The 16078-nt window shown below is 43.1% G+C and overlaps 1 protein-coding gene across 1 annotated transcript in view; it reads right to left on the bottom strand.

Moving 5' to 3' along the window:
* LOC147701320 (uncharacterized) overlaps window positions 1–4397 on the bottom strand; it is a 186403-nt gene extending 182006 nt beyond the window's left edge. Inside the window, exon 1 of the mRNA XM_086928628.1 lies at window positions 4210–4397. The gene's annotated coding sequence lies outside the window, so the exon portion shown is untranslated. The remainder of the gene's footprint in view (window positions 1–4209) is intronic.
* Between the last annotated feature and the right edge of the window lie 11681 nt (window positions 4398–16078).

The raw sequence follows: 16078 nt of genomic DNA, 5'->3' as shown, positions 1-16078 counted from the left end.
TATCCATGTCAGTGTTCTAGTTTCCTTGAAACAGTGAGTGTCCAAGCAGTAGCGTATGTGTGTCAGTGCCCCTGTTGGAGTACACATGTCAGTACACCATGTCTTGCACTCCGAGTCTACCTGTCAGAGTCCCTACAATGTGTCTCTGTTCTTGTGTTGTGTCCTAGTGCCACTATCTTCATGTCAGCACCCCTGTGTCAGGTTTGCAGTGAAACCGCCCTGCAACATTGTCATAGTATTAGTCTTTGTGTCCCATATCAGCGTTCAGTGTCTCTCTGCCCTACTCATATCACTGCTATTGTTTCATGGTTTCCTGTGCCAATGCCCTATTGTTAATGATGGTTTTATCATGACAGCACATGTTTGCTTGTGCCCCAGCATCAGTGGTCCCCAGTTAGTATTACCTTAACTACAGTACACATGGCAATGTCCCATGTCAGTGTTGGTTCTTCTGTGGTAGTGTGGCAGTGAACATGTTGGAGACTTTTAGCTGGGGCTTACCTGTCATTGTGAGTGTCCTTGAGTTAGTGTCTTAAGGTCACAGTGAGTGCCTCTGGGTAAGTCTTAGGGGCATATTTAAATGTCAGAGCACGGATCTGTGCCAAATTTGGCAGCATAATGATCCGACATTTACAAAACTCAGGGATGCACACTATTTACAACAAGCAATCAATCAATCATTACATTTCTAAAGCGCGCTACATACCTGTGAGGGTCTCAAGGTGCTTGTGTTTTACCAAGAGCTGGCTCTAAAATTATCTGCCTATCACCAACCTAGGCACCCTTGCACCATAGTGAAAGGGTGCCAGCGTGGCAGGTAATGATTGCTTATGTAAGGTCTACCTTCCTGCACATAAACAATCCATAATGGCAGCACACATAGAAACAGCAAAAACAAGGAGAAAAATAAGCATTTTTCCACGTTTCACCATTCTAATGCCTGCTCTTGCATGGCGTTAGTTTTTGGCGCTTCGTCAGATTTGCAGATCCTTGTAAATCTGTGGCAGTGTCAGAAAGCAATAGGTGTTGTGGTGGAATGCCCACAGAAACACCCACTGCACACCCTTTCCACGCTGAGTGATGTGTGTAAATGGGCCATATTTACAAGGTGGCTTGAAGCCACGAAAGGTGGCTTAATGCCACTTTATAAATATGGAGAAAGGCATAGCACCACCAGAACGTCCCTAAACATGATGTGCTGGTGGCGCTATACACTTGTAAATACACACCAAAGTGCCCCACATGATATCTTTATTCACCTATAAAGTACTTATACTACTTCAAAACTCGTGTGGGATGGACGAGCCGTCAGAATAAAGATGGGTGAGAGATTGATGTTTTATTAGCATTCGTGGCCCTTTGTGCAAAAGGCATGGCCCCTCCTATTTGAGCTCCTAGGGCACATTTGTGTTGCAGAAGGAGTTGCGAACACCTGCACAGGGGACACCGCAGGTATCTTGCTTACAGATGCAGGGTTTTTGCTACCTGCACAGTGAAAAGTGGACTGGCGGTTTCAAACAGCTGATCTGCCTTTCACTAATGGAATGTTCCCAGTGAGATGCAAGCCTGCTCCTGCACTGAGAAAAACAAGTCATTATGAAAAATGTGCAGTGACCCAGTTTGCCTCTGGCACGGCCTGTTAAAGGTGCGCCCTGCCGGGGTTAATATTTGCAATCCATAACCAAGTGATCTAAGTATTGGCCCAGGGCGATGATTACTTTAGGCAAGAGAACTTTAAAAAGGTATGTAATTTGTCTTATATATTCAGGTAATGAAAAGGAGAGATGACACGTAAAACATGCATTTAACTAATGCCTACATTACAGTCACCCATGCATTATCGCAGTTAATCCCTACATCATGCCAAAGGATCAATATTTCATTTTCGCGTATCATTTGAAAATCAAAGAAAATGTGCGAATTATATTTCAAAGTACAATCAATAAAGGTCTCTAATTTGAACTTGCATTCTGCATGTATTAACTGGTTAAGATAGTGTTAACATAGCTAAACTTTACCAAACAATCAATTCTACTGCTAGCCCTGCAGTTGCTTTTGGGGGGAGGGACGGGATAGGGGTGGGGTAAAGCAGCAGCAAATGAGTGTTGTCCCTGCTAGGACAAGATAACACTCACCCACCCCTGAATCATCAGGCCAGTGTTGAGCTCATCTTCTTTTTTCTTTTTGTTGAAATATGAACATTTACTGGAATCTGACCACACAACTAAAACTGAATATCACGTGTGATAAGCAGAACAACTACGACACAGACCCTCATAGCTACTGCAATCACCTCTACTATTGTCAATGAAAATAGGGAGTGTCTAATTGGGTAGAATGCTGTAATGGGGACTTTCTTCTGGGGCTGAAAAGACCCAAAAAAATAACCATTGTTTTAGCTCTCAAAAACGAATGAAATTGAACATTAAATGCTACATAATTAAAGGTATGATATATTGTCAGCACAGGTAAAATGCTATAAGTGCAAATATTTCTGCAACTGCGCACTGTCAATAACTTATTTAGGCATTTACAGCCTGATTCATGTAGGTAAATTGCACTCGCAAAGGGCCAGATTCTCAGAATCTGGACCTTAGCGAGTGCGATTTTTGCATTTGGTATTCATGATACCAAATGCAAAAATCGCTATGTAAGAATTCGCATATTTGCGTGGAATGGCATTTAAGGAATCTCTAATAGAGATTCCTCAAATGCTATTCATGACACACAACATAATTGCGATTTTGCAGCCTGATTCATGTAGGTAAATTGCACTCGCAAAGGGCCAGATTCTCAGAATCTGGCCCTTAGCGAGTGCGATTTTTGCATTTGGTATTCATGATACCAAATGCAAAAATCGCTATGTAAGAATTCGCATATTTGCGTGGAATGGCATTTAAGGAATCTCTAATAGAGATTCCTCAAATGCTATTCATGACACACAACATAATTGCGATTTTGGACTTTTGGGGCCGCTATTTACCGACAGGTCAGACCTGTCGGTAAATAGCAAAAACTCAGAAAAATGCTTTTAAAAGCATCATTCAAAGTTGCATGTAGCACACACACATGTCCTTTGGACATGTGTGTGCGCAACACCTGTCCAAAAGTGCATTTTAGGGGTGCTACAGGGCGTCCTTTGGACACCCCTGGCACCCTTAAAATCGCTATCTCAGTTGCGAGTAGCAAATTGCTACTCGCAAATCCCCATTCATTCCAATGGGCCTCTTGGCCCATAGGAATGATTGGGGAGTATTTGCGAGTAGCAAATTGCTACTCGCAAATAAAGAACATGTAGGAATCGCTATTTAAGTAGCAATTCCTACATGAATGCCGTTTTGCGTGTCCTCAATAGCGATTCGCTATGATTCGCTATTAGGGACACGCAAAACGGCATGTACATGAATCAGGCTGATAGTCAAGTAACCTGTGTGCATCAAAACTTAAAGGGGTCTCAAAATCGTTGTAATTTCAAATTCATAGCAGAAACCCTGAAATATGGTTTTCTTCTATGTGTTATGTGGTTCCTAAAATTACCAAAACGATAGAAAATAATGGTGTGAATAAACATTTGGTCAAAACTCTACTAACATGAAACCAATAATCCTCCCAGCATTATAGACCAAAAGCAAAAAACAGTAAAGGGAGAAACACACGAATACATGAAGTGTGCAAAGATACGCACTCTATGCGCCCCACTCTCAGAATCAGTCACCCACCATGTTATCCATCGGGTGAATATTAGATCACACAACACACAATTGTTTTAAACAAATGAGGTCACTCTGTAACATACAAGAAAAATATTATACCAAATCTGTATTTGTTTCAAACTAAAACCTATAGGGCTGACCTATGTCAAGGAGATTCATTCTTCAGTTTCCTAAATGAGGCATGATTCAGCTCGGACCTTATGACTCATTTCATGATGTACACTATCACAATTACCATATTTTCCAGTGTAAATGTTTACTGTTTCCAAAACTATTACCAATATTTTAACTTCATATTAACAGATGGCTCAAACCTGCCGTGCAAAATGTTGTTTTTGCTGATGCCCAAGTATGATTGCCCTCAATAGGTTTCCTTTTAGCACCATACACACGAAAAAAATCACTGTGGAAGCAGATATGCATTCCACTAAAACTATTAACAGAAGCAAAGCCTTGTAATAAAGAAAAGAGAACACCCGAGGAAAGACCAACTTACTATTGCAATGGGTAAGTGTTTCTTCTTCAATGACAGCTGCTACGTTGGTGGGTGGAAAGTGAGTGGTTCAAGTCGCAGCTCCAAGGTACTCAGGAGGATGCTTTCATTAGGAAGTCTATGAAGTCCCACTCAAAGAAGCCAGTGAATGTGTGAAGGTACAGGTGGGAACTCTCTTATATGCCAATGATGGTTACATAAACAGCTGAATGTTATAATCATGATTGGGCATGCCAATGCTGCCTCATCTGCTGGCACATTTCTTTTCAACAAAGGTGAATAAGGCATTGCAACATGGGCCACACCCTTCCTGCGGGTAAGAGTTCTATATAATCAAGCCTGCCAGGTACCAAGTTAAGTAGTATTGAAAGTATCTGTTAATGCTGTATGCAGTCTTTCTGAAGGCACTTCAGATGAGCCATTTGTCTCTGGCAACATGTCATATTTTCTTCCAGTAGAGATGAGTATTGTAATAATGTATATATTTTCTATTAATCAATCAATTGTTCGTTAGGCGCCACTACTCATCCGTAAGGGTCTCCCTGGGAGTAGGGGTGTGCAGGTTCCGGTCCATCAAGGAGGGGGGTCTGTCAAGAGCCAGGTCTTGAGGTCTCTTACGACCTTACTTGGAAAGTGATGTTGTCTGTCTGAGGTGGAGCGGAAGGGTGTTTCAGGCCTTGGCTGCAAGGAATGAGAAGGAGTGGCCTCCTATGGCAGTTTTGTTGGAAATGGGTGATGAAAGGAACATGTTACACAAACTAATGATAATTTTTTGATTTATGAAACTGACTCCGCAAATTCAACAGGATGACATTAGCTAATAGAGCAGAGTTGAGTTGGCCCTAATAAACCAAACTTACATAACACATAACATGTGCCATCTGGAGGTTGGGAAATACTTCTTTGTCCTTCAGATAATAAAGCCAGATTTCATTCTTCATTTTGAGATTCAGATTGGTCATTTCAGGCTTGGTCGTTAAGGAAAAAAAAAACTAAGATCTTATTAACAAGAAAAGTAGAAAATGTTATTTTATGTTGATTTGTATAGCTCACTATTCACCCAAGAGGGTATCCAGGCACTATTTACATTTGTGTCTGTGTGTAGATTTCCTACATTATGGAAGTAGGAAACTTCTCAAGGAACCCACATGAAATGCTGAGTTTACCACAGGTGTCCCTGCAAATTCCTAGCAAAGTGAGGTGAATTTCATCTTATGAACACATTCTCTCTGTATGGAGTTCACTGTGGTGGAAAATGCTGCACAGAAGCACAGAAGGATCACAGTTCTCCATTGTTGGCTTTTCCTTTCTCCACAGGGATAATATTATACCCCTGCAGAGAAACACCGTCTTCTACAACCCCACCAAATGTGGGGGTGGTTTATTTCCCTTCCCACCCTGGAAAGGGTATTTACACCACCTTGAACTGGCTTATTTCAAACTGGCACATCTAACTTGCATATACATCTCTTGCATATTGAGCAAAACGTGCACCCAAGGCCTGGAAATTAGACACAATTTGTGAATTGTAGCACCTTTTGTGCCCTTCACTACAGTGGCAGAGCAAAGATGACATCAGGAAAAATTCTGTGTTGCACCTCCCCCTCCACTATCCATATATGACAGATGCTCCCGCGTGCAGCGTTTACGCGCAGCGATCGCGCCCAATTCGCGCCGAAGGTGCGCCAAAGGTAAGCCCGTCTACGCCCGTCCGCGCCTGGACCGCGCCCAGCGCCAGACCCCCTGCCCCTCGCGCTGCCCAGCCCGCCCGCATTACCTACGATGCCTCCTCCCTCCTAGCCCTCAACCCCGGTCGCGCCCCCAACTGCGTCCAAGCCGCTCCTGGACACACGCATGGACCCTTCTCCTGCAATTCCTGCAAATTCATCGGTACCGTCACCAACTCCTCTACGCTCACTCCTCTGATTCCCGATCCCAACCACCTACAATGCATCCTGCTCAACACCCGATCGGTCCACAGGCACGCCATTGACCTATGGAACCTACTAGACACCACCTCTCCAGACGTCGCCTTCCTAACAGAAACATGAATGAACGCTTCCTCCGCCCCAGACATCACCATTGCCATCCCAGAAGACTATAAGATCATTCGCAAGGACCGCTCCGGCCACACATGAGGAGGAATCGCTATCGTCCATAAAAAATCTATCCACATCTCAACCAGCTCGGACGTCAATCTCGCCAACTCCGAACACCTTCACTTCCAGATCCACATCGACCCCAAGACCACACTCAGAGGCACCCTCCTATACAGACCACCAGGACCCCGCGCACAATTTAGTGAAGACATCACGGACTTCATCACTCCACACGCGCTCCCCTCCAAAGAATACATCCTTCTGGGAGACCTCAACTTTCACCTTGAAAAGATCAACGACCGCAACACCACCACCCTCTTGGACAACCTCGCCAACCTCGGACTTAAACAACTGGTCACTTCCCCCACCCACATCGCAGGTCACACACTCGACCCTATTCTCACCTCCAGCAATCACGTCTCCTTCAGCCACACTACGGCTCTCCTTTGGACTGTCCACAGCTGCGTTCACTTTACCTACAACAAGCCTAAACCCATCAACCACCCCCAACCAACTCTGCAAAGAAACTGGAACAAAATCACCATCGACCAGATCTCCTCATCGCTACTTCTAAACACCCCAGCCCACTCTTCGAACCCAGACCAAGCCGCCGCCAACTTCACCCTATGGTTATCCAACAGCGCCGACATCCTAGCACCACTGAAAAAACGTCAAAACAAACCCGGCAGCAAGAAGGCCTCAAGGTTCAACGATGATCTTAAGAAGTCCAAGAAACTCTGCCGCTCCCTTGAGAAGGCCTGGAAAAAAGACCCAACCACCAGCACCAAGGACGCCTTCAAAAACGCCACCCGCATACACCACCAACTAATCCGAAAGGCCAAGAAAACAGCATTCAAGGATCGACTAGACAACAACGCCCACAACAGCAAGGAACTTTTCAACATCGTCAAGGAATTTACCAATCCCTCGGCCAACTCCAACGACATCACCCCCTCTCAAGCTCTCTGCGACTCCCTGGCTTTATTCTTCCACAACAAAATTGCAGACATCCACAACAGCTTCGACAACCAACCCGGAGACCAACCCTCCCAACCAAATGCTGAACATTCACCCCCCTTAACACCCTTAACAACTGGAACCCAATCTCCACTGAGGACACCATCCGCCTGATGAACTCCATTCACTCAGGATCCCCCACAGATCCATGTCCTCACCACATCTTCAACAAAGCAGACTCCGTCATAGCTCCACACCTCCGAGACGTCATCAACTGCTCCTTCAACTCCGCCACCTTCCCAGAAAGCTGGAAACACGCTGAACTCAGCGCCCTTCTGAAAAAACCCACAGCGGACCCCACCGAACTCAAAAATTACCGCCCCATCTCGCTCCTTCCTTTCCCGGCCAAAGTCATCGAGAAAGCTGTCAACAACCAGCTCGCCGCTTTCCTCGAAGCCAACAAATCCCTCGACTCCTCACAGTCTGGCTTCCGAGCAAAACACAGCACTGAAACTGCCCTCATCGCAGCAACAGACGACATTCGAACTCTTCTGGACAACGGAGACACAGTCGCCCTCATCCTCCTCGACCTCTCTGCAGCCTTCGACACAGTCTGCCACAGCACCCTTTTACAACGCCTTAGAAACATCGGAATACAAGGAAAAGCACTTGAATGGATCACCTCGTTCCTCACCGGAAGAACCCAGAGAGTCCGCCTTCCACCATTCAAGTCCGAGGCCACTGAAGTCATCTGTGGCGTACCACAAGGATCCTCACTCAGTCCCACCCTCTTCAACGTATACATGATCCCCCTCGCGGCCATCGCCCGCCAACACAACCTCAACATCATCTCCTACGCGGATGACACTCAACTGATCCTTTCACTCACCAATGACCCCAGCACCGCCAAAACTAACCTACACGAAGGAATGAAAGAAGTTGCCGAATGGATGAAACACAGCCGTCTGAAACTGAACTCAGATAAAACAGAAGTCCTCATCTTAGGTACTTCCCCCTCTGCATGGGACAACTCTTGGTGACCGGAAGCCCTTGGAAAAGCACCCATCCCGACAGACCACGCACGGAACCTAGGCGTTATCCTGGATTCTTCACTTTCAATGAGCAGACAAGTCAGCGCCGTCTCCTCATCCTGCTTCAACATTCTTCGCATGCTCAAAAAAACATTTCGCTGGATCCCCACCGAAACAAGAAAAACAGTCACCCATGCTCTGGTCACGAGCCGACTGGACTACGGTAACACCCTCTACGCAGGTACTACTGACAAACTCCAGAAAAAACTCCAACGAATCCAAAACGCCTCAGCCAGGATCATATTAGACATCCCGCGCAACGAACACATCTCTGGTCACCTGAAAAACCTCCACTGGCTACCCGTCAATAAGAGGATCACTTTCCGACTTCTAACTCACGCACACAAAGCACTCTACGAAATCGGACCAGAATGCCTCAACTCACGACTGTCCTTCTACACCCCCTCCCGCCAACTACGTTCTTCCAGCCAAGCCCTCGCCACTGTACCTCGCATCAACAAGACCACCATGGGAGGCAGATCCTTCTCTTACCTGGCAGCTAAAACCTGGAACTCACTTCCCACCCACCTTCGCCTTACCCAGAACCACCTAGCATTCAGAAAGCAACTTAAAACTTGGATATTTGACAAGTAATCCTCCTCCCCTCCCTAAGCGCCTTGAGACCCTCTGGGTAGGTAGTGCGCTATATAAATTCTATGACTTGACTTGACTAGTGTAAAACATGTAATCTGTCAAAATAACACTTTTTGACAAGAGAAAACCTGCCTTTTAGATAATAATAAGTCACCTCAATTATAGGAAAAGACAGCATATTTAAAAGTATGAGATGCAGAATTTAAAAGTTCACATGTACTTACAGTGATTAACAACCAAAAGCAATTTGTATTGTAAGCAGGCCTGACTGGCCCACAGGAAAAAATGGAAAGTGTGATTAAATAATAATTTGTCTATCTCTGGATTGGGACCAAAGATGAACGCACATTTGTATGTTGTATGCTTATCTGCATTTGTCCCCCAGCAGAAGACTAGTGGGTAAGTAGTAGCCCTGATGAGGTGTGAAAGCTGCTCCCAGAGCAGTTACAATGGCTTTGGGAGTGGGGTGTGCGGTAATGTTTTCACTTTCCCATGGCGGAATACCAGTTCTGATATTCCCAGGAGCATAATTTACCTAAAAGTGGCCTCCCTCATCACAAGCCATGCTAGTGTAAACCTGAACAGGCCCAGCATTTTTCTTCCAATTCAAGCAGGCACCAATCCCACTGGGGAAAAGCTGCTCCCAGAACTGGTTTGAACTGACCACAGAGGAAGGACCGGCTCATTACTCTGGCCACAACTCATGGTAGGCACACAAGTTTTGCATAAATTGAGGAGGACTACTCATTTTGGGTTTTAGGAGTGAGGGAAACTTTGGGATTGATTGCAGTAGAGACTGCTGCAAAAATGGATGGAATAACCTGTGAGAACTTTTATCCAATTTGCTAGGATGGGTCAGGAGCCACCTGAATCACTAAGTAGTGCCTGGCAAAAATGATGTGGTATCCCCAGGCTCCCTCTTAAGAGTATATTCTGTAACTCAGGAAGAAAATAAGAGGAATGTGAGAGAAGTTGGCCTGGCATATGTTGTCCACTATTCTAGTGGGCACCTTGCACCAGATTTTACCATACTCACCAGGGCCCCTAAATCATATACACTTTGAACAGGTAAACGTGTGCTAAACCAGTGATTTTATTTAACCTTTTATGACCTATACCTTTGACTTACCAATCCTAGTCACTGGTTCCTAGAGTCCTAAGGGATCAAGGGAGCTAGCAAGAAAATAGGCAGTAAATAATCATTTGCACTCATAAAATAACCACAGGCTTGGGAAAAATGTAAACGCTTTATCTAAATATTTTCTTTAAATGTCAAAGTCCATACTAAATTAATCAGAGCTCGATCAATTAGAAAGAATCAAATCAAAGTAAAATGATGCATAAATATTATGAGGCTTTCTTTAAGCATTAAAACATAGGAAGGATAAGAAAAGGGAAACAGCGCAATGACATTCCCACACACCCTTATATTTACCTAGAATGGTGTGAAGACCAACCCTGGCCACGGGCTGGGATAAAGGACAGGACTCCCAATAGTGCAGGGTCCATCAGGATAGAACAGGTGCATACAAAAATTCAGGATAAGTACGGACCAAATTGGATCAGGACAGGACCACCGAAGGCCAGGACAGGCAGCCACAGCTAAAGTGCAAAGCCAGCATCACATCCCTCTCTGTGCTAACAGTTGGACCCTGATTGGGTTAGCACATCTTCTCCCTCTTGAACCCCGATTGGGCTATCAAACTTCTTTCCAGAACCCCGATTGGGATATCGAATCTTCTGACAGAGTGCTCCGCCAGCACCTCTGCTGTCGATCCCCTATTGAGTGTGTTGGGTCAGCCTACCTTAGTTATACCATTTTCCAGGGCAGTGTACCACCCCCCAATTTTGCAAATGTGTGTATTCCCTCAATTTGATTGGTCAAAAGACGAGGAGAGGTCATCACAGCATACCAGTTATGTGGTCATGCTGTTCAATTTTCAGATCAATGTTCCCGCCCAATATTTTATTTTCCCATGCACTTTTCTCCCCCCAACAATGAATGTTCCAATAATAAATACAATGTATAATTTAACATCCTCTTGGAGGTTCCGGAGGTCGGGTTCCCATGAGCATCTTCTAGCAAGTCAGGAGTTGGCAGGGGTTCAATGCCATGGTTTGTAGACTCAGGTAAATTCGGGACATGCTCAGTTTCAAGACCCTAGATGGAACAACATTGTACTTGATTGGTCCCAACACGAGCTAATAGCAAAGTCAAAGAAGAATAGTTTTAGAACAAAGAATAAATGAATGCACTGTATATTACTTATCTCTACTCTATTCTCATCACTTTATTTTAACTACAGCATTAGGGATTAGGCAGAACAAACAATTTAGTAAAAGCAGCAATGCAAGCGTTAGCGTGTGAGAACATATAGCAGCCATCTTTAGTTCTAGTGCACAGAAGCAAAGTTTTCCCACCAAAGCACAAAGTACGTCATGTCACGTCAGTGGGACAGACGCATGCGCAGAAAAGTTCCCGTGTTGGGGTGGCCATTTAAGGTTAATCGAGCTACGGTTAGTAAAAGCACATATGCAAGCTTCCCAAACTTACAAGAAATGTCGTGTTTTGCATTGGTAATAAGACAGAACATGTTGGTTAATACATTACTTATTATTTTTAGAGGGTTGAGTCCAATCAAGTCGCTTTATGTGTGAAACCTTGCTCCATCAATCCCCTCTTTGATGGTATTTTATATCATCACAAATTTCAGACACAGATGCCAACTTTTCAATATTTATTCAATTCTATTTCTTCAAACACTCTTTTATGTTTTTCACCATTATTCATGTGGAAGTTTTTCATTCTTTTATAAGAATCCCCATTTAATTCTTCAAGCTCTATTTCACTGAAGTTTCTTTTCTTCCCTTTCTGATTTACTTTATATGTCTTTTTGTGTTTGCGACATTTACAACAAATTATTAACCCTAAAATCAGTAGTGCTCCCCCCACCATTGGCATCAGCATTTTACCTACACAACTCTTTCCTATGTTAGTGAACCAACTACCTATTGAGGAGAGACCACTAATTAGTCTCTTCCATGCACTGTCAACCTCCAGTGGATTCAGTTCTTCTCTCAAATTGGTAATATTTCTCGCATACCTTTTAATTTCTACGCTTTCATCTGGAATGTAAATGCAACAATGTTGCGTCTTCAGCATTCTACAGACTCCGCCCTCTTTTGCAAATAATATGTCAAGAGCAAGTCACTTTTCTAAAACCCTTGACCTTACCACAACTATTTTAGTATTGATCATCAAAAATACACTAGCAGTTTCAGTCGATAAGCTATCTACAACTGTTGACAATTTGCAGATTCTTTGAGTATTCAGAACCACTCCCACTGAAGGTATTATTGCACTAAATATGTCACCTACTATTTCAGTAAATGATGTTCTTTTACTATTAGTTAATCTATTAGTTTCTTCATTGCTTCCAGTGACTTTCTCTACATGGTATATTTTTTGGAATACTATTCCAAAATAGCAACACCCGTACCAATGATCAGGCAATTTAAAATAGGCCTTGTGCCCACAAATGTAATAAATTCAAGGATAAACTGGTTCGGTTCCATCTTTAAAACCCCAACCCCCAATAACTTTGAAAATATGTTCACATTCACAGGAACCAATGAATATATTGTTATAATAATCTGTTTCTCCCTATGGAGACAGAGTTTCCCTTGCTTTTCGAAATCCAGCAACATAGCAGCTTGAGTCTTGTCATTAGAGGTAAACTCTTTATTTTCTGCCCATTTAGGAATTTTTCTTTCATGATCAGATGCTTTCTTATTGAAATCCTGTCTCCTTTTCTCAACTAAATCCAAAAACATTTTGGCTTTCTCTTGTAATATTAAATTATCCTTGTTAGCCTTAGCTATATCTATTGATCCTACTGTTAGAAAATAATCACCCATGAAGTGAGTAGAATCTCTAGTACTAGAAATATGATTTAAATTTCTATGTAAAGGAACTTCAGAAAAGATTACATCAAAATTTGAATAATAATACTGCAATTTTCCAGTTCTATAAAATAAACTAGCTAAAATGCTACATGAAATACCATAGTCAGAGGTAAGTGATGGTAAGTGACCCCTTCAGCTACTTATTTGGGCAACTTCATGCACTCGTAGCAGTCACTGATTTCCATAGCTTTTACATAATGTACTAACAAATTAGCAAATACATTTAAATGAGTTCTATTTCTAGCTCTTCTATAATGTAAGCCTCCCTCATCTGGTTCTTCTAAATCTACTCCGGGTTGCTTAAGAACTGCTTTCTCATGTGTATGTGTATTTACTGTCTTAGGTGAATCTTCTTGCTCAGGTATATTAGTGTTATTCTGCATTTCTTTGCTCATTAAGTAAGGTATAGCTAATGCCAATCCAAACAATACTATAACAAATAATACTATACTACAAGTGCATAGTCTACAACATGTCTTTAAGCAATTTCTTTTCGGTCTTTCGTTAACTTTCTAATCAGCCATTTTTTGACTAAGGAGATTTTATCCCCTCTTTCTAACTTTTCACAGAATTTTAACTCGTGATTCTTTTCTCAAGTTGGTCTCACTTCTACGTAAGTCTGGTCGACAATTTGTTTGTCATCACTCAGTACTAGATTTTTGAAATCTTCAAGTATGACGTAGGTCCACTCAGGTCCTTTGAACTTGTTATTCAGTCTTTCCAAACGTGGACTTCTCCTTCTGGGTTGCTCTGTGGATGGTCCAGCTTGGCTTGATATTTCGTTGACTTGCTCTGGTTCTTTGTTTTTTGTTTTAAGGCAAAATTTCAGTTTTTTGACAAAACCAGGCCTCTTATCTCCCTTTCGGATTCTATTAGCTGGCACTGTGTTTTGACTTTCTTTCAGTCCAGTGTGTGATTTTATACCTGTTGTTGGTGAGTTCCTGAAATAGTGCCTTAGTCTCACTTTTCGAAAATATTTGTATAATTCAGTCTTGATGTTGAATGCATTGGGTATTGCCGTCGGGACATAGGATAGACCTCTACTGAGCACTTTCACTTCACTGTCAGTCAAGGCATGGCTAGATAGATTGACCACAGGGCTTTCCTTTACCACCTGTAGTTCTTGCGGCGGGTCGACCTCTCTCCATGTTCTTCCGGGTTGAACCTGACTTGTTTCTAACCATGTCACCGATTGCCATCCCAGTCGCTGCTGTTGTTCTGTTGCCATCTGTTGGTTCCTCTGAAGAAGGGGCGACCACGTCCTCGTGGGGGTCTCCATGTTCCCTGGTCTAAAAAAGGCTGTTGTTGTTGGTAGTTGTAGTCCTGGTATGTATAATTGCCACTAGAACCTGCCTGTTCGGTATCTCCTTCCGAACTGTAGGATGAATCGGAAAAGGTAGTGTAGTTGCGTCTGCCTCTATATCCACCACGTCCTCTATTAGTAAAGCGACCTTGATTGTCCTGTCTGTAAAACTCCTCTTGTAAATAAGGATACGTCTTCTTCTTGTCGTATAGTCGAATATCCCGAGCCAATTTATTTAGTTTTCTGGTTTGCGTAGTAATGTCGAAATCCTTGAGTGTAGCAGCCAGTTTTTTCAGTGCTTCATTTGCATTGGTAAGTGATGGGTCACCTTCAATCTCAGCCTTCAGAGTCGCAATCTCTTCCTGGAGGATTTGGATTAGTTCCGCCGCCGTCTCTACCCCCAGCACCATCCAGTGCCGGGAGCAGTTGTTGGCGACGAAACTGAACCCTTCACGGAATTTGGGTACATCCCCAAAAACTTGCAGGTTCTATTCTTATTTGCAATCCAGTGGGAATAATATTTGCCTGAATATATTGGGTTATTAGATGTCCATGTAATCTGGTCCTTATCAATTTCTTTTCCAAACGCTCCAAGTGTGCAATTTTGACATTCACTGGAAAGTCAATCCCAGGTGTACAATCTGATAGAAAATTGCTAGCCCGGTCCTGTATGAGTTGCTTAATGTAATCCTCTGTGTATGATGAAGTTTCCCTGTCCACCATATTGGATCTACGTGAAATCTCAAAGGAAAGAAGGAGAGAGGACCTCATAGGTAAGCTCCTGCGCTAAATATGTTACAGAATGAGGGGTCAAGCCAGAACGTCAGAGGGACCTGGGTAGTTACTAGGCCCAGGCAAAATTACAATTTCACTTGTGGAGTTGGCGGAATTTGGTAACTCCGCTTTATGCATGTAACAACAGAGTTTCAACTGCATTTCACCATCCATTGAATGGCGTAATTTATACAAGACTTGTATCAGCACGTGCTGGCAAGCACAACAAGATTTCACGGCCGCCACTGCTGCTTCCAGTCATAATGGAGACTTCCAAAACCATTTTTGTGATGCTGGCAAGCGCGAGCAGTTGGAGGAGCTTCTGAAGCACATTCTCTACTCATCAAGCAGCTACGTAAGCTCGAAAATACTTATTTGAGTGAATATTCAACAAGAAGAAAGTGCCCCAGAGGCTCAAACTTCATCTTCCTGTGTAGCAGGCTTTTCTTAATGCTTTGTCCTTCCTCTTGTCAGTTTTGATTTCGATTTCGAGGTGGAATGATAACTCTCTTTGTATTGGATTACTGCTGCATTTATACAATTGGATCTTAAGGTCCTTATTTTTGTGACATCACCAGTAAGTTCAAAAATCTTTGTATAAGGGTGTTATGTTTTTTGATAGAGGGCATGCACATGCATTGATTTGTACTTTTGTTAAATTTGATTGTGGTTGTGGTGGGTTGCGAGGAGTTGCAGAAGGGACCTAGGTATTTTTTTTGTATTTCATTTTTCCTCTTTTGTAAGGGAAAAAGTCTGCACAGTTCTGTACATTTTCTCCATGTTTGGAATTTGCACTATTTGTGTACTTTACTTTGTGACCTAGTCTGCTCATTGACACCCAGCTAGTACTAGTCATTGGGTACATTAAATAACGGTTTCTGTGGTATATGTTGTTTTAACACATCATTTTAGACATGGTTGTCTGTGTGCTGCCTATGCCTCCCACCTAACATCTGTTCTAAGCTTGAAATTCCTCCTGCCTACCCTCCATTGTCAGCTTGCCACACCTATCTCAACCACTTACCCTTCATTGTATGTATGATTTCCAAGTGCCTTCTGCCTACTCTGTCTTGTCAGTAGTATGCTGC

This window comes from Lissotriton vulgaris, chromosome 7 (genome assembly GCF_964263255.1).
Source record: "Lissotriton vulgaris chromosome 7, aLisVul1.2, whole genome shotgun sequence".
NCBI lineage: Eukaryota > Metazoa > Chordata > Amphibia > Caudata > Salamandridae > Lissotriton > Lissotriton vulgaris.
The sequence above is the reverse complement of the archived record's forward strand: the minus strand, read 5'-3'. Positions and strand labels throughout refer to the sequence as shown.